This window comes from Mustelus asterias, chromosome 17, assembly GCF_964213995.1.
Source record: "Mustelus asterias chromosome 17, sMusAst1.hap1.1, whole genome shotgun sequence".
Classification (NCBI taxonomy): domain Eukaryota; kingdom Metazoa; phylum Chordata; class Chondrichthyes; order Carcharhiniformes; family Triakidae; genus Mustelus; species Mustelus asterias.
Window position 1 is genome coordinate 35,718,821 of NC_135817.1, and position 15,389 is coordinate 35,734,209.

Here is a 15,389-nt window from a genome sequence, read left to right on the forward strand (position 1 = left end):
ATTGAGATACAATTAACACTTCACCTCGCTGTGGAGCTCAGGCTGTTCGTTGGGAAGGATAGCGAGATCGGTAGTTGTCTCTGGTGCTGGAATATCAAAACAAAAATGTCTGGAAAAAGTATTTCAGTTAGCCCCTGGCCACCCAGTGAGCCTTAAAATAGGACATTATTGCCTCCATTAATCATTGATCCACTGGAGCAAGCTGAGAGGGGTGATTGAAAAGCAGCAGTGCTGGTAAGAGATTAATTGGATTAATTGAATTGTTTATTTATTTAATTAGTCAGCTAGTGTGTGTATTTTTTTGGCCTTTACTTTAACAGCAGTTTTTCAAGTTTAAAGTGAAAACTAGAAGTGGGCAGCAAAGGAGTCTGGGAAGGGTTTTTTAAGCACGTGAAGTATAAAAGGTAGGCTGCAGTATACAGCGGGCAGCATCGGGAGCGGGCAGTGGAGTGTGTGGGAAGCAGAGTGTGAGCTATAAGACTTTGGCTCACAGGGCTTGAGTGTGTGGGAAGCAGAGTGTGAGCTATAAGACTTTGGCTCACAGGGCTTGAGTGTGTGGGAAGCAGAGTGTGAGCTATAAGACTTTGGCTCACAGGGCTTAGGCAGAAAGGGCGAGCAGGGGTGAGTTGAATTCATTTTTGCACTTTCTACCTGGTACTGGCAAGGTATCTCGAGGGGATGGGTGTGCAGGCAGTGCAATGTTCCTCTTGCACTATGTTTGAGGTGAGGGACGACGACAGTGTCCCTACTGATTACACCTGTGGGAAGTGCACCCATCTGCAGCTCCTCCAAAACCGTGTTAGGGAACTGGAGCTGGAGTTGGAGGAACTTAGGATCATCAGGGACGCAGAGATGGCCATAGACACAAGCTTTAGGAATACAGTTACTCCGAGGATTGAAAACAGATGGGTGACGGTGAGAGGGGCTGGGAGGAAGCAGTCCGTGCAGGGATCCCCGGTGGTCGTTCCCCTTAGCAACAAGTATTCCGCTTTGGATATGGTTGAGGGGGATGACATACCAGTGGGGAGCCGCAGTGAGAGGATCTCCAGCACTGTGTCCGTCTCTGTGGCTCGGGAGGGAAAGGGGGAGAGCGGGAGGGCGATAGTTATTGGGGACTCGTTAGTTAGAGGGATAGATAGGAGGTTCTGTGGCAGCAAAAGAGACTCACGGATGGTATGTTGCCTACCGGATGCCAAGGTCCGTGATGTCTCAGACCGTGTTTTCCAGATTCTGAAGGGGGAGGGGAAACAGTCACAAGTCGTGGTGCACATTGGTACCAATGACATAGGTAAGAGAAGGGACGGGGATTTAAAGCAGGAATTTCTGGAGCTGGGCTGGAAGCTGAGAGCCAAGACGAAACATGTGGTCATCTCTGGTACGTTGCCGGTACCACGTGATAGCGAGCTGAGGAACAGGGAGAGAGTGCAGTTAAATATGTGGTTGCAGGGATGGTGTAGGAGGGAGGGTTTCAGATACGTGGATAATTGGAACACGTTCTGGGGAAGGTGGGACCTGTACAAACAGGACGGGGTGCACCTGAACCAGAGGGGCACCAATATCCTCGGAGGGAAATTTGTTACGGCTCTTCAGGGGGGTTTAAACTAATTTGTCAGGGGAGTGGGAAAGGGAGTTGTAGTCCAGAAGTCAGTGAGGGTGGTGAGGTATTGGGGAAGGTATCAGGGTCAAGGGTGGGTACTGGTAGACAGGAAGGTGGGTTGAAGTGTGTCTACTTCAATGCAAGGAGCATCCGGAACAAGGTAGATGAACTTGGGGCGTGGATTGGTACTTGGGACTACGATGTTGTGGCCATTACGGAGACGTGGGTAGAACAAGGACAGGAATGGTTGTTGGACGTTCCGGGGTATAGATGTTTCACTAAGTGTAGGGAAGCTGGTAAAAGAGGTGGAGGAGTGGCATTGTTAATCAAGGATAGTTTAACGGCTGCGGAAAGGCACTTCGTGGGGGATCTGCACACTGAGGTAATATGGGCTGAAGTTAGAAATAGGAAAGGAGCGGTCACGTTGCTAGGAGTTTACTATAGGCCCCCAAATAGTAATAGAGATGTGGAGGAAGAAATTGCTAAGCAGATTATGGATATGTGTGGGGGTCACAGGGTAGTTGTCATGGGGGACTTTAACTTTCCAAATATTGATTGGAACCTTTGTAGGTCAAATAGTTTGGATGGGGCAGTTTTTGTGCAGTGTGTGCGGGAGGGTTTCCTGACACAATATGTGGATGGGCCGACTAGAGGTGAGGCCACATTGGATTTGGTACTGGGAAATGAACCGGGCCAAGTGTTAGATTTGGTTGTGGGAGAGCAATTTGGAGATAGTGACCACAATTCGGTGTCTTTTGTTATTGCAATGGAGAGGGATAGGGCCGTACGGCAGGGCAAGGTTTACAATTGGGGGAGAGGTAATTATGATGCGATTAGGCAAGAATTAGGGGGCATAAGTTGGGAACAGAAACTGTCAGAGAAAGGAACTAATGAAAAGTGGAATTTTTTCAAGGAACAAATACTGGATGTCCTTGATAGGTATGTTCCTGTCAGGCAGGGAGGAAATGGCCGAGTGAGGGAACCATGGTTCACAAAAGAGGTGGAATGTCTTGTGAAAAGGAAGAGGGAAGCTTATGTCGGGATGAGGAAACAAGGTTCAGATGGCTCGATTGAGGGTTACAAGTTAGCAAGGAATGAGCTGAAAAAGGGGCTTAGGAGAGCTAGGAGGGGACATGAGAAGTCCTTGGCGGGTCGGATCAAGGAAAACCCCAAGGCTTTTTACTCTTATGTGAGGAATAAAAGAATGACCAGGGTGAGGTTAGGGCCGGTCAAGGACAGTAGTGGGAACTTGTGTATGGAGTCAGTAGAGATAGGCGAGGTGATGAATGAATACTTTTCTTCAGTGTTCACCAAGGAGAGGGGCCATGTTTTTGAGGAAGAGAAGGTGTTACAGGCTAATAGGCTGGAGGAAATAGATGTTCGGAGGGAGGATGTCTTGGCAGTTTTGAATAAACTGAAGGTCGATAAGTCCCCTGGGCCTGATGAAATGTATCCTAGGATTCTTTGGGAGGCAAGGGATGAGATTGCAGAGCCTTTGGCGTTGATCTTTGGGTCCTCGCTGTCCACGGGGATGGTGCCAGAGGACTGGAGAGTGGCGAATGTTGTTCCTCTGTTTAAGAAAGGGAATAGAAATGACCCTGGTAATTATAGACCGGTTAGTCTTACTTCGGTGGTTGGTAAATTGATGGAAAGGGTCCTTAGGGATGGGATTTACGACCATTTAGAAAGATGCGGATTAATCCGAGATAGTCAGCACGGATTCGTGAAGGGCAAGTCGTGCCTCACAAATTTGATAGAATTTTTTGAGGAGGTAACTAAGTGTGTTGATGAAGGTAGGGCAGTTGATGTCATATACATGGATTTTAGTAAGGCGTTTGATAAGGTCCCCCATGGTCGGCTTATGATGAAAGTGAGGAGGTGTGGGATAGAGGGAAAGTTGGCCGATTGGATAGGCAACTGGCTGTCTGACCGAAGACAGAGGGTGGTGGTCGATGGAAAATTTTCGGATTGGAGGCAGGTTGCTAGCGGTGTGCCGCAGGGATCAGTGCTTGGTCCTCTGCTCTTTGTGATTTTTATTAATGACTTAGAGGAGGGGGCTGAAGGGTGGATCAGTAAATTTGCTGATGACACCAAGATTGGTGGAGTAGTGGATGAGGTGGAGGGCTGTTGTAGGCTGCAAAGAGACATAGATAGGATGCAAAGCTGGGCTGAAAAATGGCAAATGGAGTTTAACCCTGATAAATGTGAGGTGATTCATTTTGGTAGGACAAATTTAAATGTGGATTACAGGGTCAAAGGTAGGGTTCTGAAGACTGTGGAGGAACAGAGAGATCTTGGGCTCCATATCCACAGATCTCTAAAGGTTGCCACTCAAGTGGATAGAGCTGTGAAGAAGGCCTGTAGTGTGTTAGCTTTTATTAACAGGGGGTTGGAGTTTAAGAGCCGTGGGGTTATGCTGCAACTGTACAGGACCTTGGTGAGACCACATTTGGAATATTGTGTGCAGTTCTGGTCACCTCACTATAGGAAGGATGTGAAAGCGCTGGAAGGAGTGCAGAGGAGATTTACCAGGATGCTGCCTGGTTTGGAGGGTAGGTCATATGAGGAAAGGTTGAGGGAGCTAGGGCTATTCTCTCTGGAGCGGAGGAGGCTGAGGGGAGACTTAATAGAGGTGTATAAAATGATGAAGGGGATAGATAGAGTGAACGTTCAAAGACTATTTCCTCGGGTGGATGGAGCTATTACAAGGGGGCATAACTATAGGGTTCGTGGTGGGAGATACAGGACGGATATCAGAGGTAGGTTCTTTACGCAGAGAGTGGTTGGGGTGTGGAATGGACTGCCTGCAGTGATAGTGGAGTCAGACACTTTAGAAACATTTAAGCGGTTATTGGATAGGCACATGGAGCACACCAGGATGATAGGGAGTGGGATAGCTTGATCTTGGTTTCAGATAAAGCTCGGCACAACATCGTGGGCCGAAGGGCCTGTTCTGTGCTGTACTGTTCTATGTTCTATTAAAATAATACATGAATTTGATCAGTCTTTTACAGGGTGTTGTTACTATAATATTGTTGTTTCTTTGTAGCTTTCAGTTTTGCAGCTTTTATATACTGTTATGGATTACGCTGAGAGAGGTAAAAGTACACAATAACATTCAGGTTTGTACTCATTCCGTGCAGCTTCACAAATGCACATCAGCAAACTCTGAAATCCTTTTGACTGTGGAAATAGTCAAGGTTTGTAGTATTGGGAGCCTAAGAGAAGATCTATGGCCTTTTAGTTCCTGCAGTTCAAAAATTGCTGCAGTGCAGCATTTCAAATCTCACTGATCATAAGAATATTCCATGCAACAGTATGAAGGAACTAATTTCATATCTGCTATTACTCAGAATGGTGGATTTTGATATCACTTGACACTGGAGCTGATAGTCTACCCTTTAATGTTACAACCATGCAACTGTGTCCTACCTGGTATGAGAAAAAGAGGTTACAATAGCAGAGGTTGTGCAGACACTTCATTCCTTGGCTTTTACAAACTGAAACACAGTGTGGTACTTTTCACTCACTGCCCATTATTTTTACTTCACATTGTTCTGGTTGTAGCAACTGCACAATCATTAGTGATACCCCCCAAAGACTGACTTGTGTTGCTTTTGTCTTTCCTGTCTTTTGGTCTATTGATGCCAGTGCTTCTAACATGGCTGAGCCACCAGTAAACAGTTTTTGTAGCTATATCCCTGCAGTATTCTTTGAAAAGTAAGCTAGTCCTTCACAATTTTAGCCTGATGATCCTTGGTCTCATCCCAGCAAGCACGGTGCACCGTATCAGTCAATCTGTCAGCATACTGATCAATAGTCTCACCAGGTCTCTGCTTTGTATGTGATCTTTGCCGAAACAACTCTATCTCACACTATTCATGAGCAAACTTTTCTTCCAATGCCACTTTCAATTCATGATAATTGCTTTTCTCCTGAGATGTTCACTGAGTTCACACACATGCTGGTTTCTTTAACACTTGCTACAATACAGAATTTAACTCTTTCTTTAATTTGACTAACTGTCCAACTACTAAGTGAATCGTGTGGAGGGCGTAGAAGGTCTGCAGAGAGATTTGGACAGGCTGAGTGAGTGGGCGAGGATCTGGCAGATGGAGTATAATGTTGACAAATGCGAGGTTATTCACTTTGGAGGAAATAATAGCAAATTGGATTATTATCTAAATGGAAAAAAATTACAACATGCTACTGTGCAAAGGGACCTGGGGGTCGTTGTGCATGAGATGCAAAACCCAGTCTGCAGGTGCAACAGGTGATCAAGAAGGCAAATGGGATGTTGGCCTATATCGCAAGGGGGATAGAATATAAAAGCAGAGATGTCTTGCTGCATCTGTACAGGGCATTGGTGAGGCCGCAGCTGGAATACTGTGTGCAGTATTATAGAGTCATAGAGGTTGACAGCATGGAAACAGGCCCTTCAGCCCAACTTGTCCATGCCGCCTTATTTTTTAAATCACTAAGCTAGTCCCAGTTTCCTGCGTTTGGCTCATATCCCTCTGTAACCATCTTACCATGTAACTGTCTAAATGCTTTTTAAAAGACAAAATTGTACCCGCCTCTACTTCTATCTCTGGCAACTTGTTCCAGACACTTACAACCCTCTGAGTGAAAAAACTGCCCCTCTGGACCCTTTTGTATCTCTCCCCTCCCACCTTAACCTATGCCCTCTAGTTTTAGACTCCCCTACCTTTGGGAAAAGATGTTGACTATCTAGCTGATCTATGCCCCTCATTGTTTTATAAACCTCAATATGATCACCTCTAAGTCTCCTACGCTCCAGGGGAAAAGAGTCCCAGTCTATCCAACCTCTCCTTATAACTCAAACCATCAAGTCCCAGTAGCATCCTAGTAAAATCTTTTCTGCACTCCTTCTAGTTTAATAATATCCTTTCTATAATAGGGTGACCAGAACTGTACATAGTATTCCAACCTTGTTCTGGGACTAACAATTCTGTTGTCTCATTCTTGGAACTTCCCACACTACCCATTGCAATGAAGAAATGCTTCAAATGTGAGCCAAGTTGCAGATGATCAGAAGATGTCCATTCTAAAAGTGTATCTTTTTGTGGGAACTGATAATGGGCCATAGTTTCACTTAAAAATCTTTACTTTCTTTACTTTGCAATATGCGAGAATTATGTTTCCTTTGAGAATTATTTTCATTATTATACAGTATTGAGTTTTGATGTTCTGGATTGTGACCCAGAGGCCGACACATTCAAGTCCTAAACTCGCAACAGAAACTTAAGCATGCCGCTTTGAGACAATGAGACATGCCACTGTTATCGAAGAATCAATGATCTTCAAATACTGAGAAGGATAAGGATAACCCGAATGACAGTCATGGCTGGGATTTTTATTATGCCAATATTCTTCCATCCTCTCTGAACTCACTGTTTGAGCAGACCAGTTGTCCTCTAGTACCTTATTGCACGACAGTAGGCATCACAGATAAGAGGGCCACCCAACTTTAAAAGGTAAAGTTGCCATCGACACATAGATGACCTGAGGATCACCACACCTCAGGCAAAGTAATCATGAATAGCTTCAGCCAACATGGAAATTGAACCCACGCAGTTGGCGTTGCTCTGCATCATGAACCAGATGTCCAGCCAACTGAGGTAATCGACCCTCCCCCCACCCATCACTACAGATACCCACCTCAACAGAGTTTGATGAATGTGATCAGGAGTTACAGCCTTGCTTGATTTCCCCCCCCCCCTTGCTTTTAGGGGAACTGAAGTCAATTACAACTCTTTAAATATAACCCCAACTGAGATTAGCTCATGCACCAGAGTGCTGGGATAATTTGGGACTGAATGGCTCAGCTAATTATTGAATCGACTTGCTGAACAATCAGGGGACTCAGAGCCAGGATTTCTGAATGGAATTATTGCACTATGCCAGACTTAGCAGACCTACAGGAAATTGATTGCTTTTAAAGGATACCTTTTGACTCATTTCTAACAATTGGTCCCCTTATTTGCGGAAGGATATATTGGCCTTGGAGGGAGTGCAGAGAAGGGTTGATACCAGAGATGAGGGGTGTTGATTATGAGGAGAGACTGAGCAGATTGGGTTTGTATTCGTTGGAATTTAGAAGGCTGAGGGGGGATCTTATAGAGATCTATAAGATAATGAAAGGGCTGGATAGGGTAGAGGTGGAGAGATTCTTTCCACTTAGAAAGGAAGCTAGAACTAGAGGGCACAGCCTCAAAATAAAGGGGGGTCAGTTTAGGACAGAGTTGAGGAGGAACTTCTTCTCTCAGAGGGTGGTGAATCTCTGGAATTCTCTGGCCACTGAAGTGGTGGAGGCTACCTCGCTGAATATGTTTAAATCACGGATAGATGGATTCCTGATCAGTAAGGGAATTAGGGGTTATAGGGATCAGGCAGGTAAGTGGAACTGATCCACTTCAGATCAGCCATGATCCTATTGAATGGCGGGGCAGGCTCGAGGGGCTAGATGGCCTACTCCTGCTCCTATTTCTTATGTTCTTATGTTCTTAGGTCCTGCCCAGCCAAAAACTGTATCTCTCACCATGTGAGTTGATGTTTTAAATTCCAGTCAAACAGTAGTAGCTGTGCTATCTCCAAGCGATTTATTTAATTTTAATTTACCTATCTTTGACCTAATGCAAGCTCCTTTCTAAATGTAACTCAAACTCTCATGGAATAAATGGGTCTTTTTCTGATCGGCAGTCAACAGGGTAGCGCAGGGATCTGTACCAGGACCCTAACTGTTCACATTATACATTAACAATTTGGACGAGCGAACTAAATGTATTATCTCCAAATTTATAGATGATGACAAAGTTGGGTGGGAGAGTGAACTGTGAGGAGGATGTTGATGCTTCAGTGAGACTTGGACAGGCTGAATGAGTGGGCATATGCATGGCAGATGCAGTATAATGTGGATAAATGTGAGGTTATCCACTTTATTAGCAAAAATAAGAAGGCAGATTATTATTTGAATGGATACAAATTGAGAGAGGTGGCTACTCAGCAAGACCTTGGTGTCCTCGTGCATCAGTCACTGAAAGTAAGCGCGCAGGTACAGCAGAGATTAAAGAAGGCAAATGGTATGTTGTCGTTCACGAGGATTTGAGTCTAGAAATAGGGATGTTTTACTGCAATTATATAGGGTGTTGGTGAGGCCACACCTGGAGTACTGTGTACAGTTTTGCTGCCCTTATCTGAGGAAGGATGTCCTTGCTGTAAAGGGAGTACAGCGAAGGTTTACCAGGCTGATTCCTGGGATGGCAGGACTGTCATTTGAGGAGAGACTAGGTCGGTTAGGATTATATTCATTGAAGTTTAGAAGAGTGAGAGGGGAAACTTTTAAAATGCTAACAGGATTAAACATTCTGAAAGAATGTTCCCAATGGTGGGGAAGTCCAGAACTAGGGGTCATAGTTTGGGGATAAGGGGTAAACCTTTTAGGGCTGAGGTGAGGAGAAATTTCTTCATCCTGAGAGTGGTTAATGTGTGGAATTCACCACCACAGAAAGTAGTTGAGGCCAAAACATTGTGTGATTTCAAGAAGGAATTAGACATAGCTCTTGGGACTATAGGGATCAAGGGATATGGATGAAGGCAGGATCAGGATATTGAATTTGATGATCAGCCATGATCATAATGAATAGCAGAGCAGGGCCGAATGGCTTACTCCTGCTTCTATTTTCTATGTATGTTTCAATGTATGTTTGTGAAAGTGCATCTAGATTTATGAATGTACAAAAATTAAGACGAGAAGAAATCTGCAAAATAATAGTGACAGGGTATTTTCAGATACTTGGTGAGATGCTTTTCTGGTTTTACACAAATTTAAGAAACTTCTCCGAGATCAGTGAAATCAATCAAAATTCAATACTTTTAAAGATGATTGATTATGCAGTTGCATATATTCAGAAATGTCCTTTAAGTTCCAGCAGGAACCTGATGGATGATAGCGGAATTCTCTAACGAAGTTTGTTAAACATTGAACTATTTTAAAATTATGCAAGATGTCTTAGTGTTGCCAACAGGCAGATGGGCAGCATAAGACTGGCCATAATTCTACCAGTAATAAGGCAATAATATAACACTACATTGAACACAACTCATGTGGGGAAGAGGTGGAAGACAAGGATGATAAGGAGCTTGAACTATTTCTAAATTATGCAAGATGTCTTAGTGTTGCCAACATGCAGATGGGCAGCATAAGACTGGCCATAATTCTACCAGTGATAGAGGAATAATAACACTACATTGAACACAACTCATTGGGGAGGAGGTGGAAGACAAGGACGATAAGGAGCTGGAACAGCAACATACATTTATACAGAGTCTTAAATGTAGCCAAATATCCCCAGGTGTCTCAGAGACATAAAAAATATGCAGGGCCAGTGAAGATATCAGAGTAATGAACAAAAACTTGATCAAAGAGTTGGGTTTTAGGAAAATCAAAGCAGGATAGGGAGTTGGAAAGGCAGACACGTTATGGCAAGGAATTCACAAATTGTGGGGTGGGGGGAGTGGCTGAAGGTATGATCACAGGTGATGAACGTGAGAGTGCACAAGTGACCAGAGTCAGACAGCTCAGCAGGGGAGGGTTGGCGGGGATACAGAATACCAATGGCTGAGGATAGAAATTTTAAATTTAAGGCCTTTGGAAGACCAAGATTCAATAAAGATTAGTGAGGAGCGTGATAGGTGGGTGGGTCTTGACGGCAATACACTCAGCAGCAGTTTCAATAGAAGGCTAGCGAGGAGAACATTAGAAAAGTGTGGAAGGGACAAAGGCATGGAGAAGGGTAGTAAATGAGCTGAACGAGAGGGAAGTGGTGTCATGAAGTTGGAAGATGCAGTCCTTCTGATGGAGAGTTTATGAGAACGATAGCTCAATTCAGTGTTGTAAAGCTGCAAACAGTCTGATTTGACCTAAGACAGTGACCCCACAAAAATAAACACAAAACTTACCTGCCAGCTACTCTTGGGTCTAACCACCAACTGATAATGTGCAGCATAAGCAAAAATGGGGTAGCTATTTCACACAATAATTAGACCTCTATTAATCAATTCATTGCCAGGGAATCCTCAAAATTCAGCTCATTAATTAAATGCAGGTTATTACTAGCTGGTTGTAGTCCCGTCATGCTAACAAAAGGTTAGACGAGTATATGCTAACATCAGACCAAATCCAATACGGCATTAGGATGGCACGGTGGCCCAGTGGTTAACACTGCTGTCTCACAGCACCAGGGTCCCAGGTTCAATTCCGGCCTTGGGTGATTGTCTGTGTGTAGGTCTTCCAGGTGCTTCGGTTTCCTCCCACAGTTCAAAGATGTGCAGGTTAGTTGAATTGGCCATGCGAAAATGCCCCTCACTATCCCAAGGTGTGTAGATTAGATGGATTAGCCATGGGAAATTTGTGGGGTTACGGGGATAGGGCAGGGGAGAGGGCCTGGGTAAAATGCTCTGTCAGAGAGTCGGTGCAGACTTGATGGGCCAAATGGCCTGCAGGGAATCTATGATTAAACTATCAATGAAATCATGCACAAATTACCAGAAAACCTGGGCCAGAATTTTCAGGTCAGGGACTCCAGCAACTCCATCAGGCTTGGTGCCATTTCACACTCAAATGAGCACAAACTGGCAGAAAGCAGGACTTCCACCCATCACCAGAAGGACGTCCGACCTTGGAGAGCTGCTGGCCAGATTGGGAACATTCCAGGAACAGCTCCATAGTGGCCAGAAGAGGTACTGCAGCTAGATGCCTGGAAGCACTGGCAACCAGAGCAAAGGTAAGTGGTGTGGTGTGGTGTGGTAGGGTGTGGTGAGGGCTGATAAGGAAGGCCCTAAGAGGAGTGTGCCCCAGTCAGAAAGCACTCTCTGATGGAGGAGCCATCCTCCCCACCAGAGATTGAACTTAGTTCAATTTTGGGTCCCCACCCCACCCTACCCTACCCTACCCTCCACCTGTCAAAATTGAGACTGTAGGAACAGGTCCTTAAGTGGCCACTTCCGGGCCTTATTTGGGGCAAGGTTGGGCTTCCTGTCCAAGGCCCTGCCCGCTCTGACATAGAATCATGACCAGCTCAGGGTGGACAGGATCCTGGAGGGAATTCTGGCCTTGGTTACTTTTAACATTTTTTTTCAGGATTTCACTATTTAAATGCACCCTTTTGAACTGTATAAGTGTTGGAATCAACATATTTAAAGAAAAAAATCAGGACAAAGCTTTCCTAGAGCCATGAGGTACCACACACAATACCCCTCTGCTTGAGGAATATAGAAACGATACGGCCAATGAAAGAATCCAGTGAACTTAAGACCTGGAATCCTGATTGAGATCATCTACCCGATGTCTGGCTCATGTTGGTAATCTAATTCAGGATTTATAGTCAAAGCATCTAACCTGCGATGGTGAATTAATTGGTTCATCAACCAGGAACAGTCAGGGTTCTTGAAAAAAATGCTGAGACTGCTACATTTTCTGTGGATTATGATCTTTTTAATGACCCAATCAATACAGAGAGTTTTACACTGAACTGTAATTGAACTTGAATCTGCTGGTTTTTGCATTTCCTGAAACAGATAGTCGATACTGTTCAAACAACAGATTCTTCAGTGAACATTTTTAATGGAAGTAAAATGTGTTTGTTTCAGCACCAAATACTTATAAACAGTGGGAGCTTTTGAAATTCTCTGAATATTTTGGCCGAAAAGGCAAGCAAAATAATAAGGCAATGATAACTGCATTATGAAATCTTTCAACATTCAAAGAAAGAAGGTTCTCCCACAGAGAAGATTACCAGGGACATAAAAGAATCAAATAGTGCATTTGAGTACCTTCACAAAAAACATTCCTAGAGCTAAATTAACTCGCCTGCGCCAAACTTGTTGACAGTATTTCTACAATTTACTTCAGAACAAAATGAGACATTAATGTTTACACTTTGTGTGTTGTCACTTGAAGCATCCCGGAGTTATTCACAATTTCTTCAGGGAGAAAATGCCACTCAACTTTGAATGAATAGTTGCAGATTTAATGGTGCTAACTTTTCACTATCATTACACCCAATACACTGCAACGAAACTTCTGGACAATAAATGTACTCCGGATACAAGAATGGAAATTGAATGAGGTGCTCAGTACAAGGTTAAAGACGATTGTGAAAACATGCTCGAAGTCAATGGCTGGAATTTTCCCAAAACGTTTCTAAGTGTCATAATGGCGAGAATAATTGAGTGATTGGTGCTGGAACCTCAGGTGTGCTCTGCAATCATCCCACATTCAGTCACGTTTCTGGAGAGTTAGGAGTTTTGTGCCAGCACTGGTTGGGGGGTGGGAGGGGGGGAGGGGCGGGGGACAAAACACAACGATGAGCTGGCTTCAGAGTGCTAGGAAAACATTGCACAAGGGCGTCCCGATCTCTCAGTGCACAGACAGACCCCCTTTTCTGCCCCCTACAGATACCCCTCCCCTTCAGCAGCAGGTTCCCTCACCCCCTCTCCGGCACAAGTAACTGGCATTGGGGCATTCCTGAAGAGTGCTCTCAACACGCCCCTCCCCCCACCATCAACACCGCCTTCATGATCCACCCCAGTATGACCCCCTCACCCCCCAGCAGACCCTGTTATGAACAAGTTAGAATCATTGAACTAGAGTAAAAATAAATAAATGATAATAGAAAAAATAAAATTTCCATACTAATTCGGAGGTGTGCGCAGGTTGGTTGGTTGGTGGGTGGGTGGGGGGGCGGGGGGAAGGTATGAGGGGTAGCATTTAAGATTCTATATTCCTTAAGTGATGTTCAAAAGTCTTTTGCCAATTCTGGTTAATTGGATAAACAGATCATGGCCTGGATGTGCTCCAATGCTGATTTACTGCTGAAGGAACAGGACTTTAGCTATCTGTCAGAAGCTCATCATGACCCAATCTATTTTTTACAGTGTTCGTGACTCCAGCAAAGACATGTACCATCCTCTTCAGACAAGGGGCCTGCCATATCCAAACCAGGGAAGATGGCCAATGCTGCAGAGAGAGTGTTGCAGAAAGGGAAAGAGGGCGGCACGGTAGCACAGTGGTTAGCACTGCTGCTTCACAGCTCCAGGGACCTGGGTTCGATTCCCGGCTTGGGTCACTGTCTGTGTGGAGTTTGCACATTCTCCTCGTGTCTGCGTGGGTTTCCTCCGGGTGCTCCGGTTTCCTCCCACAATCCAAAGATGTGCGGGTTAGGTTGATTGGCCATGCTAAAATTGCCCCTTAGTGTCCTGGGATGCGTAGATTAGAGGGATTAGCGGGCAAAATATGTAGGGATTTGGGGGTAGGGCCTGGGTGGGATTGTGGTCGGTGCAGACTCGATGGGCCAAATGGCCTCTTTCTGTACTGTAGGATTTCTATAATTTCTAAGAGTTGACACTGGAGATGGAAGAAGTGCCCTGAAAGTGTTGTTCAACCCGTGACGGAAAGTCCCTCCATGAAATAGAAACCCCCTCCCTAAAACAGGTAATGGACCTGAAGATCGGGAAAAACATCCACATTTAGCCCTCTTCTCCCGGCAATGGTTAGAGCAGAAATTCTGGTGTTGCTCCAGGGTCCACTGCTATCCCTCTCATGGCCATTAATGGCGTTGGTAGCAATTGAGTTGATAGATGGGGAAATGGGCCAGTGTACCTGCCCATGTCATCATTTAACTATGATGGAGCAATCAGCCAACTCCACTGTTCGGAGTAAAGGATTGGAGGAGAGAGCAAGAAAGATTTGAGGCTGTGTAGTAGAGACAAGAATCCAGAAATAAACTGCTCCACTGCATTTCTTTTTGCTGTGTAAGAGGAAAATTCAACCCTATATGTCCTTGTCTTTTTCAGAAAGCAATTTGTTTTTATGACCTTTTCAATTGAGCAGGTGCAACTCTCAATAAACAGTTAAGAACTAATTCTCCTAATAATTAGCTGTTACAGGAGTCTCAGTCTATTACACTTCATTCAAATTTATTAATAGCGAGATTCGTTTCACTTATGATTACATTTTTAATTAGTAAATTGGAGCTGATCTGTTCTACTACAGTTTCAACCATCTAACCAATCACCTGTTGGTCTCTGAAACAATCCATAATGACTGCTGGGATTGTATTGCTGAAGGGGAATTTTTCTTGTGAGCGATCTCACGATCAAAAATGTCTTTTCAAGGTATCATGCGTGTAGCAGTTCTGAGTAATCAGGTTATTTGAACCCCTGTTCTTTGCTGGGGTCAACGGAGTCAAATTAAATCAGTCACGATCCCACTGGACAAAGTTCCACCATGTGGCTCACCCAATTCAGTCATTTCATCTCTGAATAAAGCTGCGTTGAAAAGGTAGAACATTTCTAAGCCTTTTCTAAGTTGTGATTAACGTCCTATTGCTAAGTCGATGTTCAAATCTTTGGTTGGTCCAAGTGTTGAAGTATCTTGCACTCGCCTGTCACACAGCCAAGTGAAGATCATTTTTATCTTTTGAAGTGTAACACTTCAGGTTGCAAAATAATAATGATACATGGTTCATCAATTCTCTCATTAAACCATCTTGAAATGGAAAGGTGCAAAAGAGAATAATACTCTCAGCAAAGTTTGAACATGTTATCCGTAAAGAGAAACAGTCTTACAAAGATGTGGTCAGATGCACTTAATTGGAATAGGAATAGGTACTCAGGGAAGAAATCAACAGTTCAGATTTTGTGGGCAGCAGGTAAGTGATGATACTCAGTGCTGGTTTTAAATAAAGCTACCCATGAAGGTCTAGTGATC

General features: G+C 44.3%; 1 protein-coding gene across 1 annotated transcript in view; it reads right to left on the reverse strand.

The window, feature by feature from the left end:
• il1rapl1b (interleukin 1 receptor accessory protein-like 1b) overlaps positions 1-15,389 on the reverse strand; it is a 904,912-nt gene that overhangs the window by 460,803 nt on the left and 428,720 nt on the right. The gene's annotated exons all lie outside the window — the stretch shown is intronic.